The sequence below is a fragment of the Cupressus sempervirens genome, chromosome 7, assembly GCF_028749045.1.
Source record: "Cupressus sempervirens isolate cs-2001-9-10 chromosome 7, ASM2874904v1, whole genome shotgun sequence".
Taxonomy (NCBI): Eukaryota; Viridiplantae; Streptophyta; class Pinopsida; order Cupressales; family Cupressaceae; genus Cupressus; species Cupressus sempervirens.
Genome location: NC_143124.1, coordinates 800,351,491 through 800,370,532, shown reverse-complemented (window position 1 = coordinate 800,370,532; position 19,042 = coordinate 800,351,491).

Here is a 19,042-nt window from a genome sequence, read left to right as displayed (position 1 = left end):
TATTTTCCTCAACATAAAATCTAGCATGGAACTTGTTTGTTAAATAATCATTCCACGAAAAAATTAAATTACGCTTTTCATTTCTACAATTCACATTCAAGAAGCACAATGAAACACTTCATGACTATAACATGATGGACAAACCTACTTCATCTACACTTCTGGAGACCAAATACCCATTGTGAGTCTCCTACTTCATCTACTAAACAATCTACAAAAGTAGAGGTGAAATAGGACATGCAAATAGTCTACGTTCAATGAATGTGATCTCTTTGTTTTCTATTATCCATACTCATTATTTCTCATGCAACCGTCCTAGCATGCATGTATGCAAAAAGTTGTTCCATAGAAATACTATATGAATTGCTTACAAGATGCTATTTGTTAAGACTCAAGAGCATGCCACATTTCTAGCATTCCTTCTATTTTTTAACAATGTGCTACCATTGCCACCACTTGTCATGAATTTTTTACCAAATTTTCTATGAAGAAAATGGAAAAGATCCCCGGGAAAAATCAGACTCACCAATGATAAATCTGAAAATTAGGAGAACAAAATTCAGTTTAATAAATAGTAATTTGTTAATCTTAGTATATATCATATATTTTTCAATTTCCACGGAGACCAATAGAGGAATTCATGAAAAATAAAGCATCAAAAACTTTAGTCTCCTACCATAAGTGTATGCACTGTCAAAAAGAAGTTTTAGAAAAGGCCAAATTGCAGGTGTCATACATAGGCTTTCTTAGTTGGGCTTGTTTTGCTCCTATAGTTTGGCTCTTTTCCATGTCTTGTTCCTAAATGTTGTAAATATCATGCACTACTATAAACATTTCATTCGTATCTTAAATTTGGGCCAATAGCCAATGACACAGTAGCCATTTCTGAGTCCATGTAGCAACAATAGATTATACAACTCCTTTATTAAGGAAATTGGTTCATTCATTAGTTATAGATCTATCACAGAAAATATGCATATAGTAATTCAACTGGCTTCAATCGTAAGAAGATTGTGGCTATGAAAACCTATGAACTCTAGGGAATGGAAGAAATAGATTACTAGAATCTCATAGCACAAGTATAAATCAAATATAAGCAAGCTAAGAACTAGCACTGACAACATGTGGAGGTCAAAGTTCAACAAATATTATCATGTAGAAGCAATTGACTCAGCAGCTACTGAATACATAGCGGGTAGCATTGGCATAGGAATAGAAAGATTACTTGGTAGCTTAAGTAAACTAAGTAGGCAGTACATAAAGCAAAGACATTGGAAGAGTATTTGCAGGTTTTGGTATGTCCATGAAAGGTATAGGCTTCTTAGGGAGACAGAACCTACTACTCACCAAATAATCAGTTGCAATGTACTTCATCCTACTACTCAACAAATGTAGGATAAAATAAATTCATGTTCAATAAAAACTGATTAAATCATGGCATAACATGAACTAGTAGTTTTATGAGCATACTCACTATAGCTCTACAACCATAGGAGGGTCAGAACAATGGTTATGCTTTCGACACAAGCGTGATTTTTTTTCACTGTCAGAGCATAAATTAATAAAAATCAAATTTATAGAAATAGATTATATTTTTCATCAATAAAAGAACAAGTGATAAAGAAAAATAAATAAGTGATACCACATATGGGTTTTATTTCTAGCTACTAAGACTCATACAGTCGAATGTCAACAAATTGAATGGATTCAATTATCTTTAAACTTGCACAAGTAATGATTCTTTAAAGAAAATCTTCTTTAAGGTAATTGAATCAATAGAGATCAAAAATCTGAAAACAAAAATAAAAATTACAAAACCTAGGAAGCAAAATATATTTGAAGCCTAGGTGAGAGATGGCTAGGTTGGCTCTAGGACTTGAGTATGAAAGTCTTCTACTCACTCCCAACTATACATCTATGCATTGGGTTCTAATTAACATACCTACTTACAAATAATGAGCTACTGTTGTCTATTTCCTACATTAATATCGCAAAACTAAGAACATTGAGGTCAAGATCAATTAGTAAAGTAGAGCACAGTAGGAGTTTTGGAAAACAACACAAAAAGAAAGACAAATACCTGCTTATGCTTCCTTGATGATTGCAAACTTCCTTGACGATCACAAATTTCCTTTGCCTACGATCTCAAATTTCCACAGATTTCCTTTGCCTACAACAATCAGACAAATTGAAAATCTTAGAATACTGAGATAGCCTAAAAGAGTTAAGAAATCATAAAATTCCTCAAGATCAAAAGGTAATTTTGTTAATGCTTAATTCATGTTAAAAAATTACTACATTTGAACCTTTTCAAAACAATTCATGAAATTGCTTCAATAAAGTCAAAAAATGATTAAAAAGTCACATAGAAACATGAATCTTGTTGCCTAGTTGTTCTGATCAAAAGTGTACAAAAAGTAACTTCGTTGATGTTAAATTCATGTTAAAAATTATCTATCTTTGAACCTTTTCAAAGTGGTTCATTTAGTAGTTATGAGATGATCAAACGAGGGGGTAAATAGTTGAGAGCTTAAATTGACACAATTTTCAGATAATCATATGAAATGAAATGAGTGTGTGAGTAGAAAGAAACCAAAAAGGCATTGCGTACATATGAAATAACAATTACACCCTCCCAGTTTTCCCTAACCCAAATAGAAATTTTGGAAATTGAAGATTTATAGAACTTACCAATGAGGGTCTATGTAGTGGCTTTTTCTACTGATTTCATGGGCACCCACTTCATGTATTGTGTTAGCATCTTTAAAAAATGAAAATGAGGAGCTTTCAGATTTCTAGGTTGGAGTTTTGTTGTGTGCCTCTCTCATGTACTAGAATCCATTAGTCCTAGTTATTCTAGTGTTTGGATTGAAGGAAGCTCCTGCTTTTCCTTGCCCTTCATGAATCCAGTTATTAGAAAACTTCTCCAAATATGGTTTGGATATGTCAAAGGACAAGCCACCAATTGAAAATTTTGAGAAACCATGATTGTGATAAATTTTTTGGAGTAGCTTCCATCCTCATTGGTATCTCTACTGAAACTTGTCCATTTCTATAGTACTTTTGTCTGTCTTCCTCTGTTATTGCTTAATATTGCTTCTTTATCATAGTTTAGGGTTTAGGATTTAGGGTTTCACTTTAGTTGTACTAATTTCTCTGACATTTTGCAGCCAACTCTTTCAATTGGAAATGCGGGACAATTGGTAGTGGATGTCCTTGTGTCTTCACGGAAGGCTGTTAGAATAAGGTATTTGGATGATCCATATGTTTTACCCTACGTAGGGAATGATGCTTACGAACCTCAACCACAAGGAGACCTAGAAGTGGCCCTAGAAGGTTGTTCTTATTATTTTTATTATTTAGTCTTTTTCTCTTTTGTGAAGCTTGACAAGGGTGAAAAATATTGCTTTCCCATTAAAAGTATATATTAGATTTAGGACTATGAAAAATGTGTATGATAGTTCGTGTTGTTTTAGAAAATTCAAAAGTCATATTTTAAGCTAGATTTCTCCTTTGCATCTAGGGGAACTTGATGACTTTAGTTCTAGTATAGGATTTCCATTTCATGTTATTTATGAAGTTGAGTATTTTTGAAAGTATGTTGATATTTTTCCAGTACATGTAAAACAGAACAAATACTTTTGTTAAGCAGTCAGGGATTCTCACAAAGTTGTGAAGTTGTGTATAAATTCTACTTTATGCTCTATTCTTTTATTTTTGTAGAGGAGTAGATTTATGTTTTCACAGTTCTTTCTGAAATTTCTTTCCATTTCTTCCCTTCCATTCTCTGCATTTTTGAGTTGCATTGGTTTATCCCTCATTAAATGCTTCTAATTTTGAATTTGTCTTTTCCTCCTCCCTTTTTCATGTTTTTCCTATCCATGGTCTCTAGTTTTTCTTTGACGCTCCATTTGTGTTAATGCTATTTGATCTTATTTATCCCAGTATTTCTATTTAACATATCCTTTCCATATCTAAGTTCTCAATTCTGTTTTCCATTTTGCACTCTATCACATTATAGGGTTATAATTTAGTGGCCTTTTGCTTTTTCAAATCTTTAGTGTAATCTAAAGCTTTAGGCTTTTGAGAACCTTGCAATTACGATAGAAAAAAAAAATAGGGTGCTCATTCTCCATTACTGTCATGATGCTCTATTATCACTATTGAGTAGAGCAACGCATATTCTTGCTAATTCCTCTTTTCTTATGCTATGGTCACCACTTTTTCTTTTAAGAAAACCTTTCATTATTTTATGGCCCTTTTTGATTTGTTGCTGATGCATTCTTTACCACAATTTGTCTACATTTTCTTCTCTATCTGGATGCCTTAGAACTTCGTAGCAGTGTGTTTTGATTGTAGACACTTGATCCCTATAATGTATTGCAAAATTTGGGTGCTCCATCAACATCTCTTGTGGTTTAATTAGAAAGATGCTCAGCCTACTTGATTACTATGTTTCATCACACAAGCCATAATCCTTGTGTACAAATTAAATTTGTAAAATGTCACCAAAGCCGTCACAACTGAAAATCTACAACCATGAATAAAATAGATTTATTAAAAAGAATTAGAGAGACTCCAAACTAATTCATTCATTTCTAGCCAAATATTATATGAGCATGCATGCTAGTGAAATTTGATGACTTCTTGAATAACTCTTAGATCTATAGAATTAATATGTTGGGGTAAATTCTTGTAATGATCTGATGAAGTGTCTACATCTTTCAATATCACATTTTCTCTTTTACTGCCACTTGACAATGTTGTACACTTAAACAATGTTCTTTATGTCTTTAGATCTCTTTTTAATCCATCAAAATCAAACTTTCCTTTCCTTAGATGCAATGAAAAATTCACATAATATCTGAGTCACAGGAAGCACCTGCATTGACAAGTGTTGCATTGACAAGCATAACCAAATACCTGCATTGACAAGTGTTGCATTGATAAGCATAACCAAATATCTATCAGTAGAGAATGGCTGATAACCAAAACCTGCTGCCATGGCTACAATGAATATGCTAACCTCACCTAGCACTCATCCATTTATCCAGTCCATTCATCTAGTTTGATTGACAAACAACTCTCAACAAGCCCTCCAAAAACACCATTCATCTAATCCGACTAACACCTCTAGAAAATCCCACCAAATGCAGGGACTAATGCTGCACATAGTTCTTGTTATTAAAGAAATCTGATAGATGAAAGAAATTAGGTAACTTCAATTATTAGTCTTTTTTGTAAGGCAGGAGACTAAATTTTTTGATTCACTTTCCAGTATTAATCCACTCCGTAAAAATTGTGGAAACTCTATAAAATTGCACTTATACTATGGTTCTTTGAATTTTCCTTTATTAAAATTATTTTTTATATTTTATTTCTCATTTTCCATTGGTTGTAATGATTTTTCTCTATCGTATTTTTCTTTTCTTGGGGCAAATTAGAAGAAAATAGGATAGGTGTTCATAATAACATGCAACATTTTTCATTTTGAAGGCTCCATGTATCTGCATGCGCATGTGGTTACTCAACAGGGAGCGGAGGGTGAGTTGTCATAATATTTTGCAATTAAGGATTGCAATAGTTTATTGTGCTTTATCTGCAAATTACATGCAAGTAGAAAACAACAGAGGGCAATTAAGATCTTCAACCAGTTCATTCATGTTGAGATCTTGTAGATTTCTCGTAGTAATTTTACTTTTGAATTTCATATAAATGATTTTCAAAGGAAAAATATTAATTTCTATGGTATTGAATTTGGAATAAATATTTTTTATCTACCGAGGTAGTGTATACATGAGGTGCAATGCCTCCCATACTCCATACAATACTCGCTCTATAAATTATGCGACCTTTTCTGTTGGGTGTCATTACACGAGCTTCATGCTTAATGTTTTACATTAAGCATTTCATGTTGATGTTCATCATGCATTCAAATTGCTACATCTCATATTTGACATTTCAATTTTCTTGGCCTAAGATGACCCTATGCCTGAGTGTAAGGCTTCATGAGGTGTTTTTTCAATGGAAGTCAAATGTTTTTGCTTTGCAGGCTTGCCAGAAAAAGAAAGTTTGTAGAGCTTTTATGTGGTGCCACTTTTGCCCTCACGTTAACTCTTGTAAGGAATTTTTTTTGTCACATCTGTACTTGTCTTGCATTTGAGTAGAAATGTAAAGCTCATGCATAAGGCCAGACAAAATCTTCCAAAAATGACACACATCTCTTGTTGTGAATTGCTAATTCCATCTGTCCAATCTAATTTTTACTCAAATTTCTTGGGCCAGAAACTGAAAAGACTATCGAGAAAAAGGAATATGTCCAGTGAGAACTTAACAATTAAAATGTAATAATTTAATTTATTGTAAGAAATTGATCCTGTTGTGGGCTTTTCACACCATCGCTCCATTGCAAATGGGGGCCTCCCTTTTTTCTCTTGGTCTTGTCCTTTTGGCTTTAGTTCTTGGTAGTATTGGGTTCAATCTTCTAAAGTTCCCTCTTTCAAATGAGAATTGGTAAAATTGGCCAGATCTGGAAAGTTTTGTGCATGTGGCTCTGAGAATGGAAATTGTTTGCTTGTTACAGAATTGATTGTCTTGACTTACTATTTTTAGAAAGTCTATTTTTAGTAAGTCTATTTTTAGTAAATGTCACCGCCTCTCGGATTGACCTTATTTTTCCTTTGGGAAAAATTACTATTTTTAGAATGTCTATTTTTAGTAAGTCTATTTTTAGTAAATTTTACTGCCTCTTAGATTTCCTCCAGATCTTGAATTTCACCCTCTTCAAGTGTGTACCCAAGACTAGAAAAATGATTGATGATGATAAAAAAATTGGAATTCTTCAAAATGTAAGAAAAGGCATAATAGTGAATTGAAGGCATTTGAAAAAAAAGGAGGAGAAAGCTCTAGTTCTAGAAATTCAAGAAAGACGCTCAAATCCAAAATTCTAGTACCAAGATCAAAGTACTAAGTGATCTGGTCCCAGACATTCAAGGTTCAAAGATCAAAGTTCAAATCCAAAAATTAGGAACATGGCGAAGGAAGTTCAATATGAAGAAATTCTAGAGTAACATAATCATCAAGAGATTCCAATCCATTTTAGGGAGATAAATTTCCAAGCAAGTACATGGAAGACGAGAATGTTCGAAGAGAGATTTTCAAAAAAGTCAGTCAAAGTTGGATCTTAGTTAAAATGATGTAGTTGGAAAAGACTCGAGCTTACATGGCCTCCATCATCATTTCATGGCATCCAATTATCTTTGATGAAGAACTGAGGTCTCCAAGTCAAACTTCTATGCATTTAGAGAATGGAATCAAGAATAATTTATTCAAGGAAGACTGAGCATTTATTGAGTAATGGACATGCATGGTGGATATTTATTGCACCCCACTCCTTCCTAAATGAGCATGCATAGTGGGAATTTATTACCCACTACAATAGTGGAATCCTTGTTGCATTAATGTAGATTCCTTTCCTTTTCACTAACCCTAATTAGGGCTGATGTGGCACAATCTTGGCCATCGGTTATTGTGATCATCTGGGCCACCTATTGTAATCAAGGACCTATATAAAGGCCTCATTTCTCATTTGTAAAAGGAGACTTTTATGAGATTGTTGCTATGAGCTACTGAGATAATAAAGGTTTCATTGGAGCTTGGTGAATACTTGATGTGTCTTAGTGCTTGCTTGTTCTTCTAAATTTCTTCAATTAGATTAAGTTTAGCCTAGTTAATGTGTGGTGATTACAATGAAGAATATGACATGGTGTATTGATGAATTCTTTTGGTTCATCTTTTTGACATTTTAGTGATTCTAATTCATTGTGAAAAGTTAACCTGAACCCCTTTCATGCATATGCTTCACTTCTATCTTTCGTATACATTGTTCTTTATGATGGTGTATGCAGTGATATGAAAATCTTTAGCATAACCCTTGAAGATTGCACTAGTTCACGCGTAGTTGTAGTATAACTTGACAAAGCAGAATTCGGTAAATTGAGGAATTTGTCCACTAGAGTACTATTTGTTGTTATCACTACTCTTAGGATTAGAATAGAGTTCTTGAACCCTATCTTATTGAATTTCTGTATATTTTGTGAAAACTCCAAAAAAAGCACTTCATTGCAAAACCTTAGGATAGTTTCCGCATCCAGTATGGCTTGAAATGAATCTAAATAAACACATAAGGCCCCTTGTGATTATCAGCAAATCACATCAACCACCGATCTTATCCACACTCAAAACCTAGCATTAAAGGAACCTTGAAGTCATTGTATGATCTTCTAGCAATCTTAGCATACACAAGACTTTATTCAAGAGAGGATAAGATCTTTCAGTATTTTGTTCTACTATTTGGTGAGTCATAAAACACATAACAATAGATCCAACCTTAGGTTAAATGAGAAATTGAAGAATGTGCACAGTTATCCAAGCTGAGATTAATACCAAACAGTGCACTGAAAACATATACTCATATTTCTTTAAGTTTCTTATTCTTTTTTGTGTCATCTTTTATAGTTTATAAGAAATAGTGATATAAGATTAACTCCATATTATAATAAAATACTTTGTTAAAAGAGAAGATGAAAGACTAGACCATTTCACAACACTTAATGATAAGTACAAAGTACTAATTTTAATTTAACAAGGATCTCAATATTTACAATCATACCTAATGTTAAAACAAAATAGCAATCAAAATTCAATTTTGAAAGAGATGGAAGAGCAGTAGAAAAATATCTTCAAGAAGGAAAATGAACCAAAAATCTGGAGCAGACCTGAAAAGAAATGAATCTATTATTTCTATTTCACATTTAGAAGTCATGTGAATGTTTCTAATGGTCAAATATATTAGCTCACATCAAGGCATATTAAAATTGCAAGCCATTTTTCTCCAAATTTCAGATATGTTTTTTGTGGGTTTTCATATTTCTTATCTACGACTAGAATTTTGCTTGTTCATTTACTTGTCACTCACTCTCTTTTCACCTTTCACCATAACCGTTATGTGCTCTTAGAGTACACATCTGTGCAGATTCTAGAAGCTGCAATAACTTTCTTCAGAGCGTGGGTTCCATCCTTTTACACGGTACTGGTTTTTCCATCCCAACATTTTTCAAAGCACAACAATCTTTTATACATAAGAGCTTTATCTGTACATCATGTTTTTGAAAACTAAATCTTGGTTAGTGAAGGGTATTTAAAACATTTCTTTGACTAGAGGGTTTTGTCTGTACACTTGAACTGAATTTACAACATTTTCTTCGAATATAGGATTCAAGTTGTGGATTTGAAGTATGAGAATTTAAAATGTAAATCAAATAAAAGTGTTTTTATTTCACTCATTTTTTGTTAGGGAAAAATGTTTTAATTTTCAGATGCATGAATTGATTGTTAGATTCATCTAATATATTACTAAACAAGCATTCCTTTGCTTTCTTCTTATATTGGTAAAGTTTTATTTGCCTCTCTAGAAAGAGATGTGATAAATTTTAGTGCTCCCTGTATACAAATAGTTTCATGTTATAGATAGTTTGTCCTATGCATTTATATTTACAAATTCTTGACATGCAAATCTTGTGGACTACAGATGAAGAATAGCACTAATGTTCATTGAGCAAAGGATATGAAGGAGCTTTATGTGCTAGGCCTTAGGGACTGTGTTAAAAAAAAATCCTACAAAGCTAGTTTGGAATCCATCTGGTGTTGATGCAAGCTTGCCTATACATGATGGTAAACCAATAGTTGCTATAGAATCAGAAACTCGGAGTTAACCTTCGCCGTCCTCTATCACCATTCTCTTCTCTAGTCAAATATTTCAGGTTATAGATCGAAGAAAATCTATCACTGCAGGTAGGGTCACATTGCTGGTTTTAACGATGGAGGAAAAATGTCACCAATATTAAACATAATTGTTTGACTAGAAAGACTAGAAATGTTAGAAATGACATGAAGACCAAAAACGGCATTGAAAGATTAGAAGTTAGTACATTTTAGTCTATTTTTATAATGGTCAGGAGCCTGTTTAACTTTAGACAATTTTTCCATTCAAAGTGTCTGCAACAATGTTATTACTGATCTCCTTAGGTTTTGCCACATTTATCTTTCCATACCCATTTGTGTTGGAAATGCTAGTGTTACTATTAAACTAAAGGGAAAATACAGCCCACTCTTGTCCTATGCACATTGACTCAAACTCATCCAGTGTTCCTCATGTCTGCAACTATGCCATTAATGGTGATCAGCAATGCATCACATCTTGTCGAAGGCGATTTAATGTTTCCACATGTATCACATTCATATGGTTGGCATTAATAAATTCTACCTCTCTCCACCTTTCCTCGGTTGGCAATCATTCTACAATTTCCTAGAAGTGATCTTCATTTTGACCATGACTACCACTATTAGTACCTATTCCAAAGGCCCTTTGTTTGCTATTTCCAACAATTGTGCATTGTAATTAGGTCATAGTTAGATTTTTTGTTTCCAAAGTTCACTAGATATGAATTGCTCATCAGACAGCGAGGATTACAGTTCCATTCAACTGAGCCAGGAATGCTATGAGCTGCATTTTAGAGGAAGCAAAAACATTATTCCTAGACTAAAATGGATTTCATAAAAATTTTTGAGTATGTATATGCACTGCACCACAATTTTAAGGGAGGAAAGTGTGGTAGCAAGGAATTTTTGAGTTGCATTTGAGTTTTCCTTCCAGTATAATTAGATTTATTGTTAGGCTTTGCAACTGGTCCATTTATTAACAGTTGTACCAGTTTTTATTGTTACAAGAGTCTTTTCTGTATTTACCATTTTATTGTTTTTGTTTCTATAAGGACTAAGGATAGATCATTAGAAATTTTCCTTGCAACTTTTGGCATTTTCAATGTATTATTTACTATAATACATTGCAAGAGGAAATCTACTCGGCTATAGTAACCAAATTACTAATGAAATACTAGTTTCCAGTTTGAAGAATACCTCTAGTTTCAAATCAATATTAGTGTTCAAGTAGTGTTTTGGAATACAAAAGAAGTTGTAAAGATTAACTAGCCCATGTATGTTCATGGACATGATCTTTGGTACCTACGATTCCCCAGAGAATTCAATTAGGTAGATCCTCCGATGTTGAACATTGTCAAAGTTCCTGCAGGTGGGTTGGCAGCCATTAGAATTGTAGCCAACAATATGGGTAAGTTATCATTTAACCTATTTATATGTCTATTGCTATATATCTGGATACCATTATATATTACTTCAAAAGTAGGGTAAACTAAATTATATCATGTATCTTTTGTTTTGAACCACATGAGCTTGGTTGGCGCTTTTCCATTTTGAATCTCATTTTGCATTTGGTTTCTCCATGTTATTCCTCACCGAGAAGGGGCTGACAAATTCAGATAAATTGCCTCCACCTCCTTCCAACTTGCCGAAACATTAAAATATGAATTCCAATCCATTGTGCAAGCCTTTGTAAACTTCGGAATACTGCAAATTTAATTAATTTTATTTAGAATAAAAAAACTGTAGGGCAACTCTCAAGGTTGAAGATATCGATGTCAAGTTCATAAAAAAATTCCTTGTTCCCATTTCTAGAATACAACTTCCAACCACTCACTAACCACAACATAGCTTTGAAGGCACATCCCTAGATTATGGCAATAGGTTTGTCTTGTGCCAGTTGCCTTTTGTTTGTGTCCTTGTTGCGGATTGTTGTTTTTAACAAACATAATGAATGACGGGCAGTAGACTCTATTGAACGCACTTTTGGAATTTGTACTTTCGGCTTGCTTGATACAACATTATTGTAAGTACCTTGTGATGTAGAAGCATTGGTAATTGTCTCACTTAATGGCTCATAATGACAATGGCCTAAATTATTGGGGAAACAAATTAACTTAATATATCTCTTTTGTTCTTGGCAATTGCAATATATATGAGGTTGTGGTTGTTGAGATGCTGACCATACATATATGGTTAGCTGGAATATGTGGGATAACCATAGTAAACAACATTTAGATCCTTCAAGGCCACTTGCAGAATATGGAATCCCAATCTTAGATATTAGTACTTGTATTTGTTCAAGAGGATGATTCATTATATGAGGGTGTTGCAAAGATCTAAAGCATGATGTGGCAATGGTATCTTGAGTTTTTATAGCATTAGCCAATGACTGTGCTGTGAATAATCATAAAGCCATTGCGTCAAACCGATTGTCAGCTAGGAAGGCTATAGCAACAAACATGCTCTCACCACATGAAGCATTGAATGTGCTAAGTTGGGAGAGGTTAATGTTGGTAAAAGCTTGATCGATAATGTTCCAAGTGTTCTCTAGAGTGCAATGTATAATGGGGATGTCTAGTCGAGGTTTTTGTTGGGCATTATGGGTATGTGCAGGATCAGAGTGTACCAAACTATGGCCTTAAGTGGCAGTGAAAAATCAGAAAATCAGGTTTATGTAAACTTGACACATAATTTTGAAGTGGTTATGGACTTTATATCAAAAAGCTGTAAGAAAATAATTTGTAGAAAATTGAATGTAGTTTCTAAACTACTAGGCCTTATTAGGAGAAAAAAATAATTGATTGGTCAAAAGTTTGAATTTTAATGCAGTACTAAGAAAATTTCAGGGCGAAAATAAAAAGTAGGTGTATGTCTGACCACCTTAATCAAAATCAAATCATTATATTTTTTTAATATAATTATAGATATGAAAACAAGACTGATGCTCAGATGTGACGCATATTTTTTGATATTTTTATTCCAAATAAATAATTAAATATGCATTTTCTACCAAAACTTTTTTGGATTAAAAAAGGTCCCGTGTCTGACCACCCTAACTAATAGAAAATTTGACCAAATTTAATTTAGTTTTTTTCATATACTAGGCGAAGTATAGAATGTGATGCAACTTTTAGATTTAAAAAATGTTATACTGTTTGAAAGTTATAGCTATTTTCAATTCAGTATGTCAATCAGCAGTTTACAATAATCTTCATTGATAATTAACTAATAAATACTTATCGAACTCAGAGTTTGACAGAAATTATATTGATGGAATCTAGAGAGCGATATTAAAAAACCCATTTTATTTCATTCAATTTTGATCAAAATAACATTGTCAGACGGCTACCCGAAGTCTGAGTATCACTAAAACTCTCTATAAACACGTCTTTAGGGTTGACCGGGCAGACTTGGTAAATACCAAGCCTGATCGGATATCCGATATGGCTCGGTAGTCAAATTCCAAAAAATTTCAAATTTTGGAAGGAAATTCGATTTAAACGTTCTAATTTTTTATTTTTAAATTATTTCACTTGTATTAATATGTAAAGGGATATTTTAATATTATATATATATATATATATATAATAACGTAATGTAAACATACAACATATAATCTAGTAATATATAATAATATCTTATGTTAATCTTATTACAATCTATAAATCTAATTTATATTATTATTAATTTTAATAGATATAATAACGTAATTTATATTTATATATATATATATATATATATATATATAATATATAATATGTATTATATATTATTATATTAATATATATGTTATTAATATATACAATAACGTAATATTTTTATTAAATGTAATATGTATTATATTACATATATGTCTCTAGGGGTCCTAGGACCCCTAAGGACATATTCGAATGGGTATTATGGGTCAAAGGGTGTCATAGGTCTTTGACCCATTAAACAATGACATATGTCTCTAGGGGTCCTAGGGCCCCTAGGGACATAGTTGAATCGTTCATATAGGACAAAGGAGGTCATAGGGTGACCTATGACCCCCTTTGACCCATTGAATGATGACATATGTCCATAGGGGTCCTAGGACCCTTAGGGACATAATCGAATCGTTCATATGGGTCAAAGGGGGTCATAGGGTGACCTATGACCCTCTTTGAACCATTAGATAATGATATATGTCTCTAGGGGTCCTAAGACCCCTAAGGACATATTCAAATGGGTAATATGGGTCAAAGGGGGTCATAGGGTGACCTATGACCCTCTTTGACCCATTAAACAACGAAATATGTCCCTAAGGGTCCTATAACCCCTAGGGACGTATTCGAATCATTCATATGGGTCAAAAGGGGTCATAGGTCACCCTATGACCCCCTTTGACCCATTAAATGATGACATATCCGTAGGGGTCCTAGCACCCCTAGGGACATAGTCGAATCGTTCATATGAGTCAAAGGGAGTCATAGGGTGACCTATGACCCCCTTTGACCCATTAAACAACGACATATGTCCTTAGGGGTCCAAGGACCCCTAGGGACATAGTCGAATGGTTCATATGGATCAAAGGAGGTTATAAAGTGACCTATGACCCCCTTTGACCCATTAAATGACGATATATGTCCCAAGGGGTCGTAGGACCCCTAGGGACATAGTCGAGTCGTTCATATAGGTCAAAGGGGGTCATAGGGTGACCTATGACCCCTTTTGACCTATTAAATGATGACATATGTTCCTAGGGGTCTGACATAGTCGAATCGTTCATATGGGTCAAAGGGGGTCATAAGGTGACCTATGACCCCCTTTGACCCATTAAATGATGACATATGTCTCTAGGGGTCCTAGGAACCCTAGGGACATAGTCAAATCATTCATATGGGTCAAAGGGGGTCATAGAGTGACCTATGACCCCCTATGACCCATTCAAGGACGACATATGTCCCTAGGGATCCTAGTAACCCTAGGGACATAATCGAATGGGTAATATGGGTCAAAGGGGGTCATAGGGTGGCCTATAACCCTCTTTGACACATTAAACGATCATATATGTCCCTAAGGGTCCTAGGACCGCTAGGGACATATTCGAATCATTCATATGGGGTCAAAGGGAGTCATAGGGTGACCTATGACCCCGTTTGACCCATTAAACGATGACATATGTCTCCAGGGGTCGTAGGACCCCTAGGGACATATGTCATCGTTTAATGGGTCAAAGGGGGTCATAGGTCACCCTATGACCCCCTTTGACCCATTAAATGATGACATATGTACCTAGGGGTCTTAGCACCCCTAAGGACATGTTCGACTGGGTAATATGGGTCAAATGGGGTCACAGAGTAACCTAGGACCATCTTTGACCCATTAAATGACGACATATGTCCCTAGGGGTCCTAGGACCCCTAGGGACATATTTCGTATGGGGAATATTGGTCAAAGGAGGTCATATGGTGACTTATGACCCTCTTTGACTCATTAAATGACAACATATGTACCTAGGGGTTCTAGGACCCCTAGGGACATATTCGAATGGGTATTATGGGTTAAAGGGGATCATAGGGTAACCTATGACCCTCTCTGACCCATTAAATGATGACATATGTCCCTAGGGGTCCTAAGACCCCTACGGTCTTAAGACCCCTAGGGTCTTAGTCGAATCATTCATATGGGATAAAGAAGTTCATAGGTTGACCTATGACCCCCTTTGACCCATTAAATGATGACATATGTCCCTAGGGGTCTTACCACCCCTAGGGACATAGTCGAATCGTTCATATGGTTCAAAGGAGGTCACAGGGTGACCTATGACCCCCTTTGACCCATTAAACGATGACATATGTGCCGAGGGGTCCTAGGACCCCTGGGGACATAGTCGAATCATTTATATGGGTCAAACGGGGTCAGAGGGTGACCTATGACACCCTTTGACCCATTCAATGATGACATATGTCTCTAGGGGTCTTAGGACCCCTAAGGACATATTGGAATGGGTAATATGGGTCAAAGAGGTTCATAAGGTGACCTATGACCCTCTTTGACCAATTAAACGACGACATATGTCCCTAGGTGTCCTAGGACCCCTAGGGACATAGTCGAATCGTTCATGTGGGTCAAAGGGGGTCATAGGGTGACCTATGACCCTCTTTGACCCATTAAACGATGATATATGTCTCTAGTTGTCGTAGGACCCCTAGGGACATATTCGAATGGGTAATATGGGTCAAAGGGGGTCATAGGGTGACCTATGACCCTCTCGTACCCATTAAACGACAATATATGTCTCTAGGGGTCCTAGGACCCCTAGGGACATATTTGAATGGGTAATATGGGTCAAAGGGGGTTATAGGTTGACCTAGGACCCTCTTTGACCCATTAAATGATGACATATGTCCCTAGGGGTCTTCGGACCCCTATGGACATATTCGAATGGGTAATATGTGTCAAACGGGGTCATAGGGTGACCTATGACCCTCTTTGACCCATTAAACGATGACATATGTCCCTAGCGGTCCTAAGATCCCTAGGGACATATTTTAATCGTTCATATGGGTCAAAGGGGGTCATAGGGAGACCTATGACCCCCTTTGACCCATTAAACAATGACATTTTATAATCGTTCATATGGACCTATGTTCCTAGGACCCTTAGGGACATATTTGAATCGTTCTTATTAGTCAAAGGGGGTCATAGGGTGACCTATGACCCCCTTTGACCCATTAAATGATGACATATGTCCCTAGGGGTCCTAGGACCCCTAGGGACATATTCAAATGGGTAATATGGGTCAAATGGGATCATAGGTTAACCTATGACCCTCTTTGACCCATTAAATGATGAACATATGTCCCTAAGGGTCCTAGGACCTCTGCGGACATATTCGAATCGTTCATATGGATCAAAGGGGTTCATAAGTCTCTTGACCCATTAAACGACGATAAATGTCTCTAGGGGTCCTAGGACCCTTAGGGACATTTTCGAATGGTTATTATGGGTCAAAGGGGGTCTTAGGGTGACCTATGACCCTCTTTGACCCATTAAACGATAACATATGTCCCTAGCGGTCCTAGGATCCCTAGGGACATAGTCGAATCGTTCATATGGGTCAAAGGAGGTCATAGGGTGACCTATGACCCTCTTTGACCCATTAAATGACGACATATGTCCCTAGGGGTCTTAGGACCCCTAGGGACATATTTGAATCGTTCATATGGTTCAAAGGGGGTCATAGGGTGACCTATGACCCCCTTTGACCCATTAAATGACAACATATGTCCCTAGGAGTCCTAGCTAGGGACATATTCGAATGGCTAATATTGGTCAAGTGGGGTCATAGGGTAACCTATGACACTCTGTGACTCATTAAACGACGACATATGTCCCTAGGGGTCCTAGGAGCCCTAGGAACATATTTGAATCGTTCATATGGGACAAAGGGGGTCATAGGGTGACCTATGATCCTCTTTCACCCATTAAATGATGATATATGTCTCTAGGGGTCCTTGCACCCCTAGGGACATATTTGAATTGGTATTATGGGTCAAAGGGGGTCATAGGGTGACCTATGACCATCTTTACCCATTAAATAATGACATATGTCCCTAGGGGTCCTAGGACCCCTAGGGACATAATCGAATCATTCATATGGGTCAAAAGGGTTCATAGGTCACCCTATGACCCCCTTTGACCCATTAAATGATGACATATGTCCCTAGGGGTCCTCGGACCCCTAGGGAGATAGTCAAATCATTCATATGGGTCAAAGGGGGTCATAGGGTGACCTATGACCCCCTTTGACCCATTAGACGATGACATATGTCTCGAGGGGTCCTAGGACCCCTAGGGACATATTTGAATGGGTAATATGGGTGAAATGGGGTCATAGGGGGGACCTGTGACCCTCTTTGACCCATTAAATGACGACATATGTCCCTAGGTATCCGAGGACCCCTAGGGACATATTCGAATCATAGATATGGGTCAAAGGGGGTCATAGGGTGACCTATGACCCCATTTGACCCATTAAATGATGACATGTGTCCCTAGGGGTCCTAGGACCCCTAGGGACATATTTGAATCGTTCATATGGGTCAATGGGGTTCATAGGGTGACCTATGACCCCCTTTGACCTGTTAAAAGATGACATATGTCCCTATGGGTCTTAGGACCCCTAGGGACATATTCGACTGGGTAATATGGGTCAAATGGGGTCATAGGGTAATCTAAGACCCCCCTTGACCCATTAAATGATGACATATGTCCCTAAGGGTCCTAGGACCCATAGGGACATATTCGAATGGGTAATATGGGTCAAAGGGGGTCATAGGGTGACCTATGACCCATTTTGACCCATTAAACGACGACATATGTGCCTAGGGGTCCTAGGACCCCTAGGGACATATTCGAATCGTTCATATGGGTCAGAGGGGGTCATAGCGTGACCTATGACCCCCTTTGACCCATTAAACGACGACATATGTCCTTAGGGGTCTTAGGACCCGTAAGGACATATTCGAATGGGTATTATGGGTCAAAGGGGGTCATAGGGTGACCTATGACCCTCTTTGACCCAGTAAACAATGACATGTGTCCCTAGGGGTCATAGAATCCCTAGGGACATAGTCGAATCATTCATATGGGTCAAAGGTGGTCATAGGTCACCCTATGACCCCCTTTGACCCACTAAACGACGACATATGTCCCTAGGGGTCCTAGGACCCCTAGGGACATAGTCGAATCGTTCATAGGGGTCAAATGAGGTCATAGGGTGACCTATGACCCTCTTTGACCCATTAAATGATGACCCTCTTTGTTTTATATATTATTATATTAATATGAATAATAATATAATATATATATAACAACGTAATATTTTTATTAAATATAATATATATTATAAATATTATTATATTAATATGGATGTTATTAATATAGCTATATAATAACGTAATATTTTAGGATATACTATTTATACTATTTTAGGATAATAATTATAATATAAATAAACACTAAATATTAATATTATTATATGTATAGTAATAATAATAATACTATTATAGCTATAATAATAATATATATTAATACTATATATTGTAGCTTAATATAAATAAACACTATATATTTACACTATTATATCTATATTAATAATATTAATAGTATTATAGATATAATAATAATATTGATACTATAGGTATATTAATACTATTATATATTAATATTATTGATACTTTATACTAATACTAATATACTATTAACTTAGTTATAAATTAAAGTCGTTTGCCTC